The sequence below is a fragment of the Micromys minutus genome (assembly GCF_963924665.1).
Source record: "Micromys minutus genome assembly, chromosome: 15".
Lineage (NCBI taxonomy): Eukaryota > Metazoa > Chordata > Mammalia > Rodentia > Muridae > Micromys > Micromys minutus.
This window is the reverse complement of record NC_137984.1, coordinates 57,177,224-57,189,447: the sequence shown is the minus strand read 5'-3', so window position 1 is coordinate 57,189,447 and position 12,224 is coordinate 57,177,224.

Here is a 12,224-nt window from a genome sequence, read left to right as displayed (position 1 = left end):
GAACAGGCAGGGATGGAAAAATACTGAAACAGAAGTAAGCCAGAGGACAGCCCAGTCCCTGTCAAAACAGGATATCTGCGGTTGACCACCTGGACCAGAGTGAAGACAAAATATCTTGCCACACATGTTGAGGCAAGGATGAAAAACAACACCCTGTCCCAGAGGAGAGGCCAAGGCCGCCCTTTCCGAGAACTTGAGGCTTGTCCCCCCAGTTCAACCTGGTTTCATTTAAATCAACCAATCACCTCCCTGTAACCATGCTTCTGCTTCTGTACCTTGCTTCTGCCCCTCAAACCCTATAAAAAGGAAACTGCCCCTTTGTCCTGGCGTGCAAGTCCTCCGAAAGACTTTGTCGCCCCAGGTACCTGTGTATCTGAAATAAACCTCTTGCTGCTTGCATCCGAACTGAGTGGTCTCGCTGTTCCTTGGTAGGGGTCTCCTTAGGCAGAAGATACCCTCCGGGGGGTCTTTCACAGGTAGTACTATTTCCAATTTTCTGAGGAATCACCAGACTGATTTAAAGTGGTTGTATCAGTTTACAACGCCACCAAGAGTGGAGAAGTGTTCATCTTTCTTTGAAACCTTGCCAGCAACTGCTGTCATCTGAATTTTGGATCTTGGCCAATCTGACTGGTGTGAGGTGGAATCTCAGGGTTGTTTTGATTTGCATTTTCCTGATGGCTAAGGATGTCGAGCACTTTCTTAGATTTTTCTCAGCAATTCGATATTCCATAATTGAGAACGTTTTGTTTAGCTCTGTACCCCATTTTTAATAGGGTTGTTTGATTCTCTGGTGTCTAGTTTTTTGAGTTCTTTGTATACCTTTGATATTAGGCCTCTATCGGATGTGCAGTTGGTAAAGATCTTTTCCAATTCTGTTGGCTGCCATTTTGTGTTCTTGACAGTGTCCTTAGCCTTACAAAATTTTGCAATCTCATTAATTCCCATTTGTTATTCTTTGACCTTAGATCTTGAGCCATTGGTGTTTTGTTCAGAAAATTTCTCCTGTGCCTATGTGTTCTGCTGTTTTCCTTTTTTCTCATCTAATAGTTTCAGTGTATCTGGATTAATGTGGAGATCTTTGATCCACATACACTTGAGCTTTATAGAAGGAAATAAGAAAGGGTCTATTTTCATTATTTTGCATGCTTAGTGCCAATTGGACCAGCACCATTTGTTAAAAGGCTGTCCTTTTTCCATTGAATGTTTACAGTACCTTTGTCAAAAATCAGGTGATCATATGTGTGAGGGCTCAAGTTTGGATCTTGTATTCTATTCCATTGATACATGTGCCTATTTCTGTACCAGTACCATGCAGTTTTCAGCACAATTGCCTTGTAATATAGCTTGAGGTCAGGGATAGTGATTCCCATAGATGTTTTCTTGTTCTTGAGGATGGATTTCCAAATTCTAGGTCTTTTGTTATTCCAGATGAAATTGCACATTGATCTTTCCAACTCAGTGAAGAACTGGGTTGGAATTTTGATGGGGATTGCATTGAATATGTAGATTGCTTTTGGTAGGATGGACATTTTTAAAATGTTGATCCTTCCAAAACATGAGCATGGGAGATCTTTCCATTTTCTAAGATCTTCCTCAATTTCCTTCTTTAGAGGTTTTAAGTTCTTGTCATACAGGTCCTTCACTTGCTTACTTAGAGTCACAACAAGGTATTTTATAGATTCTGTGACAATTGTGATGGGTATCTTTTCCATAATTTCTTTCTCCACATGTTTGTCCTTTGAGTACAGGAAGGCTACAGATTTGTTTGAGTTAATTTTGTATCCAGCCACTTTTCTAAACTTGTTTATCAGCTGTAGGAGTTCTCTGGTAGAAGTTCTGGGGTCACTTAAGTACACTATCATGTCATCTGCAAAGAGTGATGTTTATCCTTCTTCCTTTCCAATTTATATCCCTTTGATTTTCTTTTGTTGTCTAATTGCTCTGGCCAGGACTTCGAGTACAATGTTGAATAGGTAGGAAGAGAGTGGGCAGCCTTATCTAGTCCCTGATTTTACTGGGATTGTTTCAAGTTTCTCACTGTTAAGTCAATGTTGGCTATTGGTTTGCTATATATTGCTTTTACTATATTTAGGTATGGACCTTGGATTCCTGTTCTTTCCAAGACTTTTAACATAAAGGGGTGTTGAATTTTGTCAAATGCTTTCTCAGCATCTAGTGAGATGACCATGTGGTTTTTTTCTTTGAGTTTGTTTATATGGTGGATTACATTGATGGATTTCCTTATATTAAACCATCCCTACATCCCAGGGATGAAGACTACTTGATCATGGTGAAGGATCATTTTGATTTGTCCTCGGATTCGGTTTGCAAGGATTTTGTTGAGTATTTTTGCATCAATCTTCATTAGTGAGATTGGTCTGAAGTTCTCTTTCCTATTAGGGTCTTTGTATGGTTTAGAAATGAGGCTTATTGTACCGTCAAAAAATGAGTTACGTAGTATTTCATCTGATTCTATCTTGTGGAATAGTTTGGAGAGTATTGGTGTTATGTCCTCAATAGATGTCTGATAAAATTCTGCACTGAACCTGTCTGGACCTGGGCTTTTTTTTTTTTTTTTTTTTTTTTTTTTGGTTGTAGGCTTTTGATCACTTCTTCTATTACTTTAGGTTTTATGGGATTATTTAGATGGTTTACCTGGTCCTGGTTTAACTTTAGGATCTTGTATCTGTCTAGGAATTCATCCATTTCCTCCATATTTTTCAACTTTGTGGAGTATAGGTTTTTGTAATAGCATCTGATGATTTCTTGAATTTCCTAAGTTTCAGTTGTTATGTCTCCACCTTACTTTCTTATTTTGTTAATTTGTATACTCTCTTTGCCCTCTAGTTAGTCTGGCTAGGGGTTTATCAATCTTGTTGATTTTCTCAAAGAACCAGCTCTTGGTTTTGTTGATTCTTTCAATGGTTATTTTATTTCTATTTGGTCTATTTCTGCCCTAATTTTGATTATTTCTTGCAGTCTACTCCTCTTGGGTATATCTGCTTTCTTTTGTTCTAGAGCTTTTAGCTGTGCTGTATATTTGCTGATGTATGCTCTTTCCAGTTTCTTTTTGGAAGAGCTTAGGACTATGAGTTTTCTTCTCAGTACTGATTTCATTGCATCCCATAAGTTTGGGTATGTTGTGTTTTGGTTTTCATTGAATTCTAAAAAATCCTTAATTTCTTTCTTTATTTCTTCTTTGACCCTGCTATCGTTTAACAGAGAGTTGTTTAGTTTTCATGTGTATGTGGGCTTTTTGTTGTCTTTGTTGTTGTTAAAGACCAGCCTTAGACCATGGTGATCTGAGAGGTGGAAGGGAGTATTTCAATCTTCTTATATTGATTGAGGCTTGTTCTGTGTCCAATTATGTGGTCAATTTTCGAGAAGGTGCCTTGGGGTGCTGAGAAAAAGGTGTATTCTTTTACTTTAGGATGATATGTTCTGTAGATATCTATTAATTCCAGTTGGTTCATAGTCTCTGCTAGTTTTACAGTGTCCTTGTTCAGTTTCTGTTTCCATGATCTGTCCATTGGTGAGAGTGGGGTATTAAAGTCTCCCACTATTATTGTATGGAGTGAAATGTATTTTTTGATCTTTAGTAGGGTTTCTTTTATGAATGTGGGTGATTTTGTATTTGGAGAATATATGTTAAAGATTGAGAGTTCCTCCTGACAAGTTTCCCCGGTAATGAGTAAAACATGTCCTTCCTTATCTTTTTTGATATCTTTTGGTTGAAAATTTACTATATTCGATAATAGAATAGCCACTCCAGATTGCTTCTTAGGGCTGTTTCCTTGGAAGTTTGTTTCCCACCCTTTTTCTCTGAGATAGTGTCTGTATGAGATGAGTTTCCTGTATGCAGCAAAATGCTGGAGTTTGTTTATGTATCCAGTCTGATAGCCTATGTCTCTTTATTGGGAAGTTGAGTCCATTTATGTTAATAGATATCAAGGAATAGTGGTTTCTGTTTTCTGCTATTATTGCTTTTGTAGGTTGAATTGTGTCTGTGTCTTTTTCTTCTTTTTGTTTACTTGCTTAGGAGTTTTCTTGTTTTTACTAGGATGTAGTTCTCCTCATTGTATTGGGTTTTCCACCTATAATTCATTGTAGTGCTGGGTTTGTGGTCAGATATTGTGTAAATTTGAATTTGTCTTGAAATATCTTCATCTCTCCATCGATGGTGATTGATAGTTTTGCTGGGTATAGCAGCTTCAGCTGGCACTTGTGCTCTCTTAGGGTGTGCATCATTTCTGTCCAGGCTCTTCTAGCTTTCATAGACTTGTTGAGAGAAATCGGTGTGATTCTGATTGTTCTGCCTTTATATGTTACCCGACCTTTTTCCCGTACTGCTTTTAGTATTCTTTCTTTGCTTTGGGCACTTGGTGTTTTGATTATTATGTTTCGGGAGAAATTTCTTTTCTGGTCCAACCTATTTGGAGTTCTGAAGGCTTCTTTTATGCTCGTGGTCATCTCATTCTTAAGGGTAGGGACGTTTTCTTCTACAATTTTGTTGAAGATATTTACTGTGCCTCTTAGTTGATATTCTTTGCCCTCTTCTATTCCTATTATCTTTAGGTTTGGTCTTTTCATTGTGTCCTGGATCTCCTGGACATTTTTGGTTAGGAGATTTATGGTTTTTGCATCTTCTCTGGCTGTTTTCTCTATTTTACAATGTTCTCTTCTGCCCCTGAGATTCTCTTTTCAATCTCTTATAGTCTATTGGAAATGCTTGCTTCTGTGACTCCTGATTTCTTTTTTAGGTGTTTTACCTCTGGGTTATTTCTTTTAGTGTTTTTTTTTTATTGTGTCAATTTCCATTTTAAATTTCTTCTTCCATTCCTTCATCTTTTTGGTTCTGTTTTCCTCTAGTTCTTTGAGTTCTTTGAGTGTTTTTCTTGTTTTCTCTTTAAAAGCTTCTGATTCTTTCTGCTTTTCCTCCCGTTCTTGTTTAAGGATCTCTATCAGCGTCTTGAGGTATGATTTTAGGTCTGTGTCTTCTTTTTCTGGAGTGTTTGGCATTCCAATGTTTGCTGTTATGGGAGAGCTGGGTACTGATGTTGCCAGGTTGTCTTGGTTTTCTTGGGATATACTCTTTCCCTTTCCTCTTGCTATTTTGTTGTCAGTGATATGTTCTTGCCTTTCCCTTGTATCTGGTCTGTGTCCCTGGATCTCCACTGATCCAGGTGGCAGATGATCCGAGCCCTGTTCTGTGCCCCAAAGCTGCTGTGTGGGAACAGAGTTCCCAGTGCTGGCTTCCTGGTCCCTGGATCAGGCAGGGTAGGGGCGTTCTTATCATGCGCACTTGGCAGAGAACTCTCTGCTCCCTGGCTGCCCAGATCCCCTACTCACCAGTCTTTAAACCTTTGCGAACTGCTGGTCCAGGTGGCAGATGGGCCGAGCCCTCTTCTGCACCCCAAAGCTGCCTGATAGGAACAGAGGTCCCAATGCTGGATTCCTGGCCCCTGGATCAGGCAGGGCAGGGGTCCGCTTTCCGTGCACTCTCAGCAGAGATCTCTCTGCTCCCCGGCTGCCCAGATATCCTTCTCACCAGTCTTTAAACCTTTGGGAACTGCTGGTCCAGGTGGCGGATGGGCCGAGCCCTCTTCTGTGCCCCAAAGCCCTCTGGTAGGAACAGAGATCCCAATGCTGTGTTCCTGGTCCCTGGATCAGGCAGGGCAGGGGCCCGCTTTCCGTGCACTCTCAGCAGAGATCTCTCTGCTCCCTGGCTACCCAGTTCCCCTCCTCACCAGTGTTTAAACCTTTGGGAACTCTGAGTTTCTTGTATGCAACAAATTTCTGGGTTTTGTTTATGTATCCAGTCTGATGCCCAATGTCTTTTTATTGGGGAATTGAGTCCATTTATGTTAACAGATATCAAGAAATAGTGGTTGCTGTTTCCTGCTATTTTTGCTTTTAGAGGTTGAATTGTGCCTGTATGTATTTCTTCTTTTGGTTTTCTTGCTTAGAAGTTTTCTTGTTTTTATTGGGATGTACTTCACTTCATTATAATCAGTTTTCCACCTATAATTCGTTGCAGTGTTGGGTTTGTTGTCAGATATTCTGTAAATTTAGTTTTGTCTTGGAATATCTTAGTCTCTCCATCTATGGTGATTGAGAGTTTTGCTGGGTATAGCAGATTTGGCTGGTACCTGTGCTCTCTTAGGGTCTTCATGATGTCTGATTAGGCTCTTTTAGCTTTCATAGTCTCTGTTGAGTAATTGGGTGTGATTCTGATTGGTCTGCCTTTATAAATTACATGGCCTTTTTCCCTTACTGCTTTTAATATTTTTTCTTTACTTTGGGCACTTGGCGTTTTGACTATTATGTGTCGGGAGGAGTTTCTTTTCTGATCCAATCTTTTCAGTGTTCGGTAGGCTTGTTTTATGCTCATGGTCATCTCATTCTTAAGGGTAGGGAAGTTTTCTTCTATGATTTTGTTGAAGATATTTACTGTGCCTCTTAGTTGATATTCTTTGCCCTCTTCTATTCCTATTATCCATAGGTTTTTCTTCTCATTGTGTCCTGGATCTCCTGGACATTTTGGGTTAAGAGCTTTTTTGTTTTTGCATCTTTTCTGACTGTTTTGTCTGTTTTTAATTTTGTCTTCGGCCTCTCAGATTCTCTCTTTCATCTTTTGTAGTCTATTAGAAATGTTTGCATCTGTGACTCCTGATTTCTTTTTTAGGTGTTCTACCTCTAGGGTTATCTCTTTTAGTGTTTTCTTTATTGTGTCAATTTCTGTTTTAAATTCCTTCTTCCATTCCTTCATCTCTTTGGTTCTGTTTTCCTCTAGTTCTTTGAGTTCTTTGAGTGTTTTTCTTGTTTCCTCTTTAAAAGCATCTGATTCTTTTTGCTTTTCCTCCCGTTCTTGTTTAAAGATCTCTATCAGCATCTTGAGGTATGATTTTAGGTCTGCGTCTTCTTTTTCTGCTGTGTTTGGTAATCCACTGTTTGCTGTGATGGGAGAGCTGGGTACTGGTGTTGCCAGGTTGTCTTGGTTTCCCTGGGGTACATTCTTTCCCTTTCCTCATGCCATCTTGTTGTCAGTCTTGTGTCCCTGGATCACTGTTGAATCACAGCAGGCTCACAGCTGGCTCACTGCTGTTCTGCTGGCTCACTGCTGTTTCTGGTGGCAGGTGGTCTGAGTGCAGTTCCACACTCCTTTTCCTTCAGCTGGGAATAGCCTGATGCAGGGTTACTGGTTCCCTGGAGCAAGCTGGGGTGAGGAGGGGGAATGGAGTATGGCAAGCTGGCTCCCTGCTGGCTCACTGCTCAGGATATTTGATTATTAACGTGATTGTCCTCTGACTCAGAACTGATGTTATCTTTCTGCCTGTAATTAAAGTGGTTTAAGAGGACTGAATAAAAAAGGCTGTGCTTCAGCCTCAGACTGGCTGAAGTCACATTACAAATTTGACTACCTGTCTCTTTTTTCTTTCAATCCTTGCTCCTCCTCTGGAAAAACTGTTGGTTGACCAAGCTAGTCTTAGACACTACAAACTCTTCAAAGAAAAAAAAACTAGAGAATAATTTATTTCTTAAAATCTTTGTTCCAAACATGAGGGCCTTTATGTTTCTAAACGCAACAGTGCTAAAGATTAACTCATATATTGACTGTCACTCATTGATAGTGGGAGATTCCAATACCCCACTCTCACCAGTGGACAAGTTAATAAAGACATAAACTGAACAGAGAAATACTTGGTTTAAAAGTGCCTAGAAACAAAATTAAATTGAAGGAATTAGTAACTCTTGTATATACAAATAACAGACTGAGAATTCAGGGAAAAAAAACAGCTTTCACAATAGCCTCAAATAATACATAATATCTTTTGAAACTGCCCTTACCAAGCAAGTAAACAGCATGGTATAGGCATAAAAACAGATGTAATGATCAACTGAACCAAATTCAAGACCCATACATGAATTCAAACACGTATGGGAACTGATTTTTGATAAAGAAGCCAGATATACACATTGGGGATAAAAAAAAGTACAGAACCTTCAACAAGTGATGCTTGTCTAAACAGATGGCTGCATGAAGAAGAATGAAAATTGATTCATAATTATCGCCCTTCACAAAATTCAAGTCTAAGTGCATCAAATACCTCAACATAAAACAAAATATACTAAACCTGATAGAAAAAAAATAGGGAATAGACTTGATTGCATTGGTCTAAGAAACAACTTCCTAAACAGAACACTGATACTGCAGGCACTAAGACTGACAATTAACAAATGAGATTTCATGAAGCTAAGAAGCTTCGGTAAGGTGTAGGACACAATCATTTGAACAAATAGTATAGAATAGGGAAAGGTATTTATCAAGTCCACATCCAACAAAGAACTACTAACCAAAATAAAGAACTCAAGAAACTAGATATTAAAAAACAAATAATCCAATTAAAAATTAGGAACAGATCTAAACAGTAAATGCTCAATAGAGGACTTTCAAATATCTGAGAAACACTTATTGTTCAACATTCTTAGCCATAGGGAAAATACACATTAAGATTCTATCTTATGGGCTGGAGAGATAGCTCAGTGGTTAAGAGCACTGATTGCTCTTCCAGAGGCCCTGAGTTCAATTCCCAGCAACCACATGGTGGCTCACAACCATCTGTAATGAGATTTGATGCCCTCTTCTGGTATGTCTGTAAAAGATTCTATCTTATACCTGTTAAGAATGGCTAAGTTCAATAAAGCAAATGGGAGCTCATGCAGGCTAGGATGTGGCACAAGGGAACATTTCTTCAGTGATGGTGAGAGTGTAAACCTATACAGCCACTACACAAATCAAGATGGTGATTCCTCACAAAGGTGTGAATTAATCTAACTCAACACTATGCTATACTACCCTTGGACATATACCCAAGAAACTTGTCATCTTACCACAAGATTCTTGCTCAACCATGTTTTTGTGGCTTTATTAATAATAACCAGAAACTGAAAACAATCGAGGTGCCCCTCAATAGATGAATGGATAAAGAAAGCATTGTATATTTTAGCAATAGAATATTGCTGAGCTGCCAAGTCAATGACATAATGAAATTTGCAGACAACTGGATGGAACTAGGAAAAAGAAACCAAGCAACTGAGACCCAGAAAGACAAACATGGTGTATATTCACTTATAAATAGATATTAGCTTTAAAATAAAAATACCCAAAGAGGTTAACAAGGAGGGCTGAAGAGTGAAATGCATGAATCTGCCTGGGAAGGGGAAACAATAAATTTATAGGAAGACCAGTGACCATTGAGGGTAGAAGCAGGAAAATAGGTGAAAGGGAATATGGGGTGGAGGAAGAGAGTGCCAGAAGAAAGTCCATCAAACATAGTTATAATTATAGGTTGGAGTGAGGTGGGTTGGAAACCTAGTGCAGTGAAACCATTCTGGAATCTACGAAGGTGAACATTAAAGAGAACGAGCTATGGGAGATATAGAGTAGCAGCTGACCATCAGACAAGTAGTCAGCCTTGTAGTCAGGCAAGGCTTCCTCTGGTAAGGCTAGGTCACATTCAATTGTTAACCAAAAGGCTCATTTAAAAATCTCCAAATAATCCAACAGGTAGGATAAGACAAAACATGATTCTACAAGTTGGCAGCATGGTTATATTGCTGAGAATAGCACCTATATAAGTAGTTAAACATAGAGAAGTCAAGCTGGTGTTTACATGTAACCTTCGGCCCATTTTCACAATGATCCCTGAGCCTTGGCACTTTGGACACAGTACCCAGAAATCTGAGCTGGATCTGACCTGAAAGCCTCCTTTCTGGGAACTAGCTTTCATGGTATACAAAAGCAACATGCAAGCTACCAAGAGAGATGGTTACTACACAATGATCTTACCTGTGAACAAAAAAACAAAAACAAAAATCATGGTGCAATAAACATAGGGCATGAATAGTGTCACACATATCTTGATGATAACTAATTTTTTACTTGAAACTTTATTTTAAAAACCAAAGATAAATGTACAGATTTTAAAAGCATTTTTGATTAACAGTATATGAATACATTTTTGTCAGTACTTGATTTTTTAAAGATTTGGTATTATGCATTAAAATCTTACTAGTTACAATAGGCATAAAGTACATGTAAAAAAAGATGTAACCAGAAAATAGTCAGTTTTCTTGGTGTGTAAAGATGAAGCATAACGATTTTTCTTTTTTCTTTCTTTTTTTTGGCCTTTGTATTTCTTGAACTTCATATAGTCTGTAAGTTGTTTCTAGAACGTTCAGAGGTTTTTGGGGTTCATATTCAATTATCAGTGACTGCATATTATTTCTGTTCTTTTGTGACTGGGTTACTTCACTCAGGATGATATTCTCTAGATGCATCCATTTTCTTAAGGATTTCATAAAATCATTGTTTCTTATAGCTGAGTAGTACTCCATTGTGTAAATATACCACAATTTTTGTATCCATTCATCTACTGAAAGAAATCTGGGTTCTTTCCAGCTTCTGGCTACTATAAATAGGGCTGCTATAAACATTGTGGTGGATGTGTCTTTTTTGTCTGTTGGAGCTTCTCTGGGGTATATGCCCAGAAGTAGAATAACTGGGTCCTCAGGAAGTACTATGTCCAATTTTCTGAGGAATCACCAGACTTATTTCCAAAGTGATTGTACAAGTTTACAACCCCATCAACAGTGGAATAGTATTCCTCTATTCTGCATTCTTGCCTACATCTGCTGTCATCTGAATTTTTGATCTTAGCCATTCTGACTGGTGTGAGGTGGAATCTCAAGGTTGTTTTGATTTGCATTTCCCTGATGGCTAATGATATCAAGCACTTCCTTAGATGATTCTCAGCAATTGCATATTCCTTAATTGAAAACTCTTTGTTTGGCTCTGTACCCCATTTTGTAATAGGGTTGTTTGATTCTCTGGTATCTAACTTCTTGAGTTTTTTGCATACCTTGGATATTAGGCCTCTATCAGATGTGGAATTGGTAAACATCTTTACCCAATCTGTTGGCTGACCTTTTGTTTTCTTGAAAGTGTCCTTAACCTGACAAAAACCTTGATATCTCATTAAGTCCCATTTGTCAATCTTTGACCTTAGAGCATGACCCATTGGTGTTCTGTTCAGGAAATTTTCTCCTGTGCCTACGTGTTCTAAGGTTTTCCCTCATTTATCTTCTAATAGCTTAAGTGTACCTGGTTTAATGTGAAGATCTTTGATCCGCTTGCACTTGAGCTTTGTGCAAGATAAAAAAGGGTCTATTTTCATTCTTCTGCATGCTGAGTGCCAATTGGACCAACATCATTTGTTGAAGAGGTTGTCCTTTTTCCATTGCATGTTTACAGCTCCGTTGTCAAAATTCAAGTGATCATATATGTGAGGGCTCATTTATTAATCTTCTATTTTGTTCCATTGATCCATGTGAATATCTCTGTGCCAGTACCATGCAGTTTTTAACATAATTGCCTTGTAATATAGCTGAGGTCATGGATGGTGATTCCTGCAGATGTTCTTTTTTTGTTGTTGTTTTGTTTTGTTTTGGTTTTTGTTTGTTGAGGATGGATTTCCAAATTCTAGGTCTTTTGTTATTCCAGATGAAATTGTTCATTGCTCTTTCAAACTCTATGAAGAATTGTGTTGGAATTTTGATGGGGATTGCATTGAATCTGTAGATTGCTTTTGTTAAGATGGCCATTTTTACAATGTTGATCCTTCCAATTCATGAGCATGGGAGATCTTTTAATTTACTGAGATCTTCCTTGATTTTCTTCATTAGAGATTTGAAGTGCTTGTTAAACATGCCCTTCACTTGCTTAGTTACAGTCACAGCAAGGTGTTTTATATTATTTGTAACTATTGTGAAGGGTATCTTTTCCCTCATTTCTTTCTTCAAATGTTTGTCCTTTGAGTAGAGGAAGGCTATTGATTTGTTTGAGTTAATTTTATATCCAGCCACTTTGTTGAACTTGTTTATCAGCTGTAGAAGTTCTCTGGAATTTTTGGGGTCACTTACAAACACTATCATGTCATCTGAAAATAATGATGTTTTTCTTTTTCCTTTCCAAAGTGTATCCCCTTGATCTCCTTTTGCTGTCTAATTGCTCCAGCCAGGACTTCCAGTACTATGTTGAATAGGGAGGGAGAGAGTAGGCAGCCTTTAATAGTCCCTGATTTTGGTGGGATTGCTTCAAGTTTCTCACCATTAAGTTTGATGTTAGCTTTTGGTTTGCTGTATATTGCTTTTATTATGTT